This window comes from Antedon bifida, chromosome 4, assembly GCF_963402885.1.
Source record: "Antedon bifida chromosome 4, ecAntBifi1.1, whole genome shotgun sequence".
Classification (NCBI taxonomy): domain Eukaryota; kingdom Metazoa; phylum Echinodermata; class Crinoidea; order Comatulida; family Antedonidae; genus Antedon; species Antedon bifida.
In genome coordinates, this window is record NC_136229.1 from 9,911,093 (window position 1) to 9,919,883 (window position 8,791).

At 32.4% G+C, this 8,791-nt stretch overlaps 1 protein-coding gene across 4 annotated transcripts in view; it reads right to left on the minus strand.

Moving 5' to 3' along the window:
* Positions 1 to 7,519, minus strand: part of LOC144840057 (uncharacterized) — a 28,381-nt gene extending 20,862 nt beyond the window's left edge. Inside the window, exon 1 of one of the 4 annotated variants that reach the window (XM_078695707.1) lies at positions 7,457 to 7,519. The gene's annotated coding sequence lies outside the window, so the exon portion shown is untranslated. Of the gene's footprint in view, positions 1 to 3,554; positions 3,637 to 4,447; positions 4,890 to 7,456 lie in introns of those variants that run through there. The other 3 variants (XM_078695709.1, XM_078695705.1, XM_078695706.1) reach the window with 3 other exon arrangements.
* Positions 7,520 to 8,791: the final 1,272 nt, after the last annotated feature.

Sequence of the window (8,791 nt, forward strand, 5' to 3'; positions counted from 1 at the left end):
CACCAGAATGTTTCTGCATGCGAAGTATGCTGCAGACCATGGTGGTAAAGATATTGTTATAATCAGCCCTGACACTGATGTTTTTATTATTGGATTGGCATTTTGCAAAAGTCTGCATGGCTCTCACCTATATTTCAATACTGGAAAAGATGCAGTCTATTCAGGAACATATTTGAAATGATGTTTCAAGTGCATTAATTGGACTACATTGCTTCACAGGATGCGATTCAGTCAGCGCTTTTTTTGGGAACGGTAAAGTCAAGGCAATGAAACTCGTAATGGAAAACTCCAATTTATGCATCTACCAGCGAACTTTCAGATGAATTACTTTTTGATCTAGAAACATTTGTATGTAGGCTGTATGGTCACAAGAACCAATCTGTCAATGAAGTAAGGTATGCAATGTTCTCAATGAATGTAAGAGCTGAAATTATGATTCCACCCAACAAAGATGCTTTATATAAACATATTCAGAGTGCCAATTATCAAGCTTTAATTCACAAAGCTAGTTTTATTCAACAACAAAATGCTCCATCTCCTGTTGGAAATGGGTGGAAGATGGCCGATAATAAACTCGTAATTGACTGGATGGAGAAACAACCTGCTCTACACAGCATTCTTAAAAATTGTCATCCTGCTCATGTAAAAGTCAAAATGCAATGAAGAGGTTGCAAATAAAAAATGCTGTGTATCCTTAGGATTCTCTTGTACAGAATTATGCTTGTGCAAAAACTATAACAATTTTCAGATGTTTTTTAAATTGATGGAGAGGATAGCGATGATGAGGAAGAGGGAGATGAATTTGAGAAGGAAGAACTTTTTAGTATAGTTTAAGTGTAATTTATGGTTTACTTAATGTTCATTTTACTTGGTGTACATGGTTGTTATGTAATAGGCCTATAATTTGTAAATTTAGATTATTTGTATTTTGTAACTTAACTATTTTGTAACGTAACGGATGAACCATGAGAAAGTATAAAATAAAGAACCCATGAGATGATAAGCAATATTAAGACACAGGAGTATAATAAGAAACTTTCTACCTTAATGTTTAAATTTTTTCAAGACTTGGTGTACATGGTTGTTATGTAATAGGCCTATAATATGTAAATTTAGATTAAACTATTTTGTAACTTAACTATTTTATAAACATAATGGATGAACCATGAGAAAGTATAAAGTAAAGAACCTATGAGATGATAAGCAAAATTAAAACACAGGAGTATTATAAGAAACTTTGCTTTAATAATTTCATTTATTTGTTACTAACTGATTATAATTGTTATGTTATGAATCCAATGAAAACAAAAAGTTGCAATAGGAGAGATAATATTAATAAATATTTTGTGACATCATAGTCATGAATTATAAAGATTGAAAAATGCATCTTCCTTTCAGTGTGCTTAAATAAATATTAATTAATGTTTACTAACAGATATATTTCTTACACGGACTGCAATATTAATCTCAAAATTATGATAAAAATATTGCATGTTAAATGTGAAGAAAGATATAAGTTATTCCAATGGAACATTGTATTTTATCCAGTACTAACAGAAAATATACCAAATAGAGGGCGCTATTTCTATGTATTTCTTTATGTTGAGAAATTCGTTTTCTAGGCCTCTTTTTGGCTCATGCCCCATAGCCTATGTGTTTATTGTTAGCAATATGATATAGCAAGATAATGAATGAAAACATCAAAGATACTTCTAATTTGTATAATTTTAACAACCAGTTCATGCCGTTCCTTCTACTATGTTGCTATTTTAAATATTACTGTATAGTTATGACCAGGTCGTAAATTAAAAAATATAAGAAATATTTACTTTAAACAATTAAGTTTGAACCATCTATTATTGTATTATAAAAGGCAATAGAATGTAAAAGCTGTAAATATAGTTATTACTCAGAAAAATCATGAACAACTTGAAACAGTGGTGTTAAAAGAAGAGTTTTATACACAGGACCCAATAATAATTGGGGGGGGGGGGGGGGTGGGGCACACAAATGTCCGGGGAAATGTCACAGGGGAAACGGGGGGTGGGGGTTGTCAAAATACCAGGGGGAAATGTCCAGGGGAAACTAGCCTGCTCCTGTTACACATTGATTGACATTCTCTACAATTTAAAATCATTTTGATTTCTACAGTATTTTTATATTTATTTCTAGAGTATTTATTTGATTTATGTTATCATATTACACCCAAAAAAATAAACGCCTCCCCCGAATAAACACCTCCCCCGAATAAACACCTCCCTCGAATAAACACCCCCTGTGGTATTTGATTTTCTTTTTATTTCTTCTATTTATTACCACAACCATGATCCTGGAAATTTCCAATTTAACTATAAAGTTGATAGCTCAGTAATTTGTTGAATACTGCTTATGCACAATCTCCTGATACCAGTGAATAGCAGTAACTGGCTGTAACTGGTTCCATTCAAACCTATTTAAAAGGGAAATTCCCTAAAAAACACTATAAGTCTGAGCATGGAGGTATGGTCTGACTCCTAGTATTGATGACATTGTTCAACATTTTAGAAAATTTAGTTTAAAAAACGTTTTTATATTGTTGGTAAAATATTTTTAAATATTGTGAACATCATGTGAACTGTATGATCAATTGTTAATTCCCATCTATCTATTTTTAGTGGAATCTAGTAAGTAAATATGACGTTATATTTCTTTGTATGCTTTGTATGCTTTTCGTTGTATGCTATATATGGCGATTACACAGTTACGTCATGATAGTTTAAATAGACTGGGGGAAATCCAACGACATACAGTAACTACATAAAGTACAAAATCTGTATAAAATTTGTAATTTTAATTAAGAGACAAATTAAAACATTTTCATTTTACTGTATTTTATATATTTTTCAAATGCACATAATTGTACAGTAAAACCAATCATGAAACTAACCAGTGTTACAAGTTATAACCTGATGGCCAAAAACATAAATGACAGTAAATTTTAATGTTATGATTATTTTGTTATTTCCGAAGTAAAAATAAAAAGATGTTTATTAAAAAACTACTTAATGTACTTTTTATTTCTTTGAATTGTGACCACACAAAGGGCAATCTAACGTTACATCGGAACCATACTAGTAGGAAGTGTTAAGTATGCTTAATTGGTTTATGTAATCCAGTAATTATTCATTTTGGAATAAAAAAGGCGACATTACCAAACGGTATACAGTAGTTTTAAAAATCAATGTTAAACAATTATAACTTAAATCTACTGTAGGCCTACAATCTACATTTTTATGAAAACTAGGACGGTACAGAGATGAAAGACCACTATCAGAATTGATAGTTCAGGGAAGGCGTTGCCCAAATGAAGTGATAGCATTTGAATACAATACAATAAGTATTAAAATATTTGTTTCAGATAGCTTGAACAGGTTGTATAGTTGTTTATGTAGCCTAGACTGCAGCCGTAAGTAGATATTATTATTGATACAATGGTACTTTACTGTAGACCTAGACGATATTGCATCATTTTACAGTAACAATGAACATCACTAAACTAAAGTTTCATTGCTTACCTTTAGCTTTTTCCTTAGTGTATTACTAGTTAAAACTATAAACTTGCATTAACTGAATAAAACTATGAAATAAATGTGTAAATTTTTCTCTTTAAAAGACTTTTTAATGAGGAATATGTACAGAAAACAACCATCATTTTACAGCTTACAGCTCAAGTAGTATACGTACTGTACGCCATTATGTGCAAAAATATTTATCTTTTTACAAAAATTAAGACAAAACTCCGTCTGGAACCCAGACTATACCTGATAGAGTACATTAGTGGTAACTGCTCAATTCGCAGGACAAAACTCTTACAAATAGTATTCTAGGACGGATTTCAAATATTTAAATCATATATGAAATTGCCTAATGCCTGTATTGTGGGAAAGAAGTATACTTAGCTATTATGTTCAAAATACATTACCTAGAATAATATTAATAATAGATAATCACATAATCAGGTTATCCAAACATTTATTCAGATAATTCAAAACACTTACTGTATGTAAGTGTAGCCTAGTCTATAATTACAATAAATGCATCATACAGTAATTTTCATTTTGGTACCTGGTATTTTAAAATAATCAGATCAGATAATCCTCCAAATATAAACAAAACAGGTTGTTATTTTACCTCTATGTAGACATTAGATTTTGCATAGATTATACTGTACAGTATTGCATAATTTTTCTTATTTTAATGTTCAGGAAAAGAATTTCAATTTCTAGTTAATTTTTTTGTTAAGGTATAGGCCTAGTACTCTGTACTCTATACTACTGTAGGCCTAGAAGATGTTATTGTTAAATATCAATACAAGGCCTAGACGTACTGTAGGTTAATACAGTTCAATGGATGTCCTAATTCTGAACCAACAAACATTAAACAACGTCACAAAACTAAAGCTTCTTACCTTAATAGTTATAGGTTTTGTATCCACTATTAAGGAAAACTTTTAAAAATACTGTACTGAAAACTATTCAATGATTTTTCTTATTTTCAGAAGACTTTTCAATGATGAGTATAGACAGAAGAATAATGGTCCGCCCATCACGATACAATCCTGATAAATATGGCGAATACTGTAATTACCTAATGTATGTATTGAATTATGGGTAAAATATGGTAATTACTTCCTGTGTTTCGTATTGCCCAATAAACCAACAAGGCATTGATACATTTTTGTATGTTTAACTAGCTGAATGTTTTTTTTCCAATTCAATTTTTTTCAAAACTACTAAGGGGCATCTGCGGGACCCCAAAAATTGTTCTCTTAATATAGGGGCATCCCTATCCAAGGGACACTACCAAAAAACTGAAATTGTTTCGGTGTTTTTCGTGGGGAAAAAAACAAAAAACAAGAACACTACTTGATATGGACTCAAGAAATTGAGAGGAATAAAAACTTTAGCAGCCAACGTTTCACCAAAAAAAGCCAGTCAAGTATCATTATGATATCCATTTTTGTATTACTTAATAGGGATATCCACTGAATAGGGGTATCCCAAAGGAGGGGTTCTATTTTATTTTCATAAATAACTTTTAAACTTTTATTCTAATAACTTTTTTTCATTCTCTTATTTATCATAAATCTAGTTTGTTAATGTTCAGTGAAGACAATTTTTGCTTGTGGAAAATAATTGTGAGTGGTTGTTTATAAAATAAAATTAATTAATTATTGTTAAAATAAAGATTGTACAATTTGAAATAAGTGTGTTTAACCATGAAAACATAAAAAAATAATTATATAATTTTGTTACAAATCACATTCTACTCACCATCCTTAATACATTCACCATTTAACTTCAGTCTATTTCAACAATATTCTATATGATATAACACCTAAATAAATTCCTGTCATTTTATTGGACGATTGTGGGTCACATGGCGTGCAATAGTACGCACTATTAAACGATCATTTAATAGTACTTTTTGAAACATTTTTGTGTACGAAAAAAAAAACGTTTCGAGGATGAAAAAAAATCTAGTATACAAATTACTGTGAAATACAACAGCGCCACCTGTCGTCTGGTCTCAGTTTCATTTGTAAACACCACCGCGAGATATGCAACAGCAGCAGATATTTGTGTACGATTTGGACTTATATATGTACTAATTTCATTCAAAAAGGCATTTAAATTAGCTTTAGATTGTTTTTAGGATTTTAATTAATTAATGGGGACATCCCTACAAGACGTGGAATTGTTGGTCTAGCCTAGGCCATGCTAGTATTAGGTTTAGTCTAGGCGTTTTAGCCTTGCTAGGCCGAAGATTGTTTGGTCGTTTGTTGACATAATTAACACTAAAGTAGGTGTGTTACATTTAATATAATATTAAAAACCAGATGTTACTGTTTTTAATCAATGTGAATGAAATGTAGGCCTTTGGGTAGGGCTACCTTACCTTATTTGATTCAAATGACAGGAATCTATTTAGATGTTATATAAAACAAATAATTAATGTTTTATATTCGTGTAATGGTACAAATAATGGCATTTGGTGAATGATGAAAGGTTAATATCAACTCGGCGTTGCCTCGTTGATATATATCCTTTCATCATTCACCTCATGCCATTATTTGTACCATTACACTCATAAACATTCATTATTTGTATATTATGACACATAATTTAAATAGGCACAACACAGCACTATTATAATGCATACTGATGCATCGGGTCATAGGTTGGCATACATAATCTTTTTGTGATCGTATTTTAATGTATGTGCATGTTTTGTTTAAATTAAATGTCATAATTAAATTCTATCTAGGTTGTTACTTAATTATAAATAGGCCTAGGCCTACATGGTATGGTATCAACAATGCAAGGCTTTATTTAGGCCTAGGCTAGCCCGGTGAACAGACGATTGAGGCCACGGACGATCAGGCCATCATAGAGGCAATTGGGTCCATTTTTTTATGTGCCCGATCGTCTTAGGCATTGGGCCCGATAGTCTTAATCGTTGGGCTCGATCGGTGAAAGCCAAGTCTATCCTTTGTAAATCCGGTCCATTATATAGTTTATAATTGAGTTCTTGGCAAACAATGTTTATAATATAATATTAATGGAAGCCATTATGTGCGAGTAAAAAAGATATGACAGAAAAATTAGATTAATAAAGGTGGCGTAAGCTAAAAAAAAAAACCACATTTTGTCATTTGGTAACTGTATAGGCTATCTGTGTCTACTACTATTGCAATTTTCTTTGGCATAGAGAGAAATTGAAATTGAGTCCCCTTTTTAGCCTAAATGAATTATTTGGTTTTTTTTTATATTGTTTGTGAAAAAAAATATAATGTCCCCTTAATAGGGTAATCATAATATATAATATTTCATGGTGAACAATTATAAATCCAATTCGTTTTCGTGGACCCGATCGTCTTCCATTTATTTTTATAATAAGCCCGATCGTCTAATTATATTGGGCCCAAACATCCATCCACACAGTTGAGCCAGAACGTCCACAAAGTTGGGCCTGAACGTCTCTGCACACTTTGGTACCCGATACTATAGTCTTTAAAAAAGCCTGATCGTCTGGCCCCGATCGTCCATGATGGCCTCGATTGTCTGTCAATCGCTAGCCCTACCTAATTAACAGATTTTGAGTCGAAATACAAGACACTGCAAACCTAAGCCTAGGCCCTAGTAGGCTACTACAACTAGCCTAAGCCTAGAGCCCTAGGCTTGGAGGAGGTCTAGACCTACTCTAAGCCTAGGCCTACCTAGCCTAGCATGCATAGTAGGCCAACTCAACAGTGTAGGCGACACTCAGTGAGTGGATCTAGCATAGGCCTAGCTAGGCTTATTAGGACCTAGGTAGGCTCCTAACTCTATCTACCTAGGCTACAGACATAGAATAGGCTAGTCAAGTCAAGGATATACTTTCAAACTTAATAAGTGAATGAGGTTACTATACTCACTGGAGTGGTAGGTAGGCCTAGACCAGATTTAGGATCTTAAATTAATTTAATGATAAACTCGGACCTTTTACGTCGTCACTGAATGCATGTTGTTGTTGAATTGTGTGTACGACGTACGTACTGTAAATGAATCACATGATTTGCTTGTCAAAAAACCATGGGCGGCCGTTTGGGACAAACTAGACATTTTAATTTCTGAAAATATCTGTATAATAATTGTACATAAAAGCCCAGAAAATAAACCAATTGGCTTCTTTTTTAGGTATCGTTGGTAGACAGGATGGGCTTTTTTTAGATTACCTTTGCATGCAAACTATTAAAAAGGTAGCTTCTTTTTAAAATGATTTTTTTTCATCATCGTCATCATGCCATCGAGAACCACACTTGCAAACAAATTGCAAGCACTTGACACACACTGGGCCTTTTTTCAATCATCGTCATCATCACCGTCATCATCATCATCACCCACTACCATCATCATCAAATCCGTCTTTTAAGAAGTTTGAATGGCTTGTTGAATTGAATTCAAAATCGAGGGCTGTATGTACTTATTCGACAGCAGTCACGTTAAGTATACTTTATGTAAAAAAGAAGCCCTTTAAAAAAATCCCAATGGATTGATTTCGAAATCGCCATTTTTTTAGATTTCTTTTCATTTGAAAAACAAGGAGGATGTATTCTTTTTGGGCTTCTTTTAATACAAAACCCATTCATCTGCATTATTATTTCGTACGATGTAGGCCTACATTATTTTGAAAACTTATGACGTATTGACAATGACAATGAGAGATTATAGAGAGCCGTCCGTCCACCATTGTAGCCTAATGTTGCTTTCTCTAAAATCGTCAGGGATAGAGAATCGTAATTGGCATATTATATACATAGTGAGCATGCATCATCAGCAAATCATCTGTACTGTATCTATTTCCAAAGTATGATAGGATTATTAATTGGTAAAACAACATGTGTTTCACATGTATCTTAGTAACCAAACCCTTCACCTTAAATGCTTCATGCACCACATGTTTTTTTTTTTTCTCTTTTGTGGGGATTTTACCCACTTTTATTTCTTATAAAAATTCATATGTTTGTAAATAATATTTATCTTTATATAATATGCACAATTTTCATTAATATTTGTTTCTCATGTGATATGCACCACATGTGATATAAATGAAATGTTGTCTTACTAAAATATTCCTAGGCCTACTTCGGAACTATAGATTAATAGTATGTGGAGGTACAGCAAAGAGAATCGGGTGAAATGCAACTAATAGTGCACTTATAATCCCACGTTTATTTAGTCAGAAGAAGTCCCATTAGCGCAGATTAACT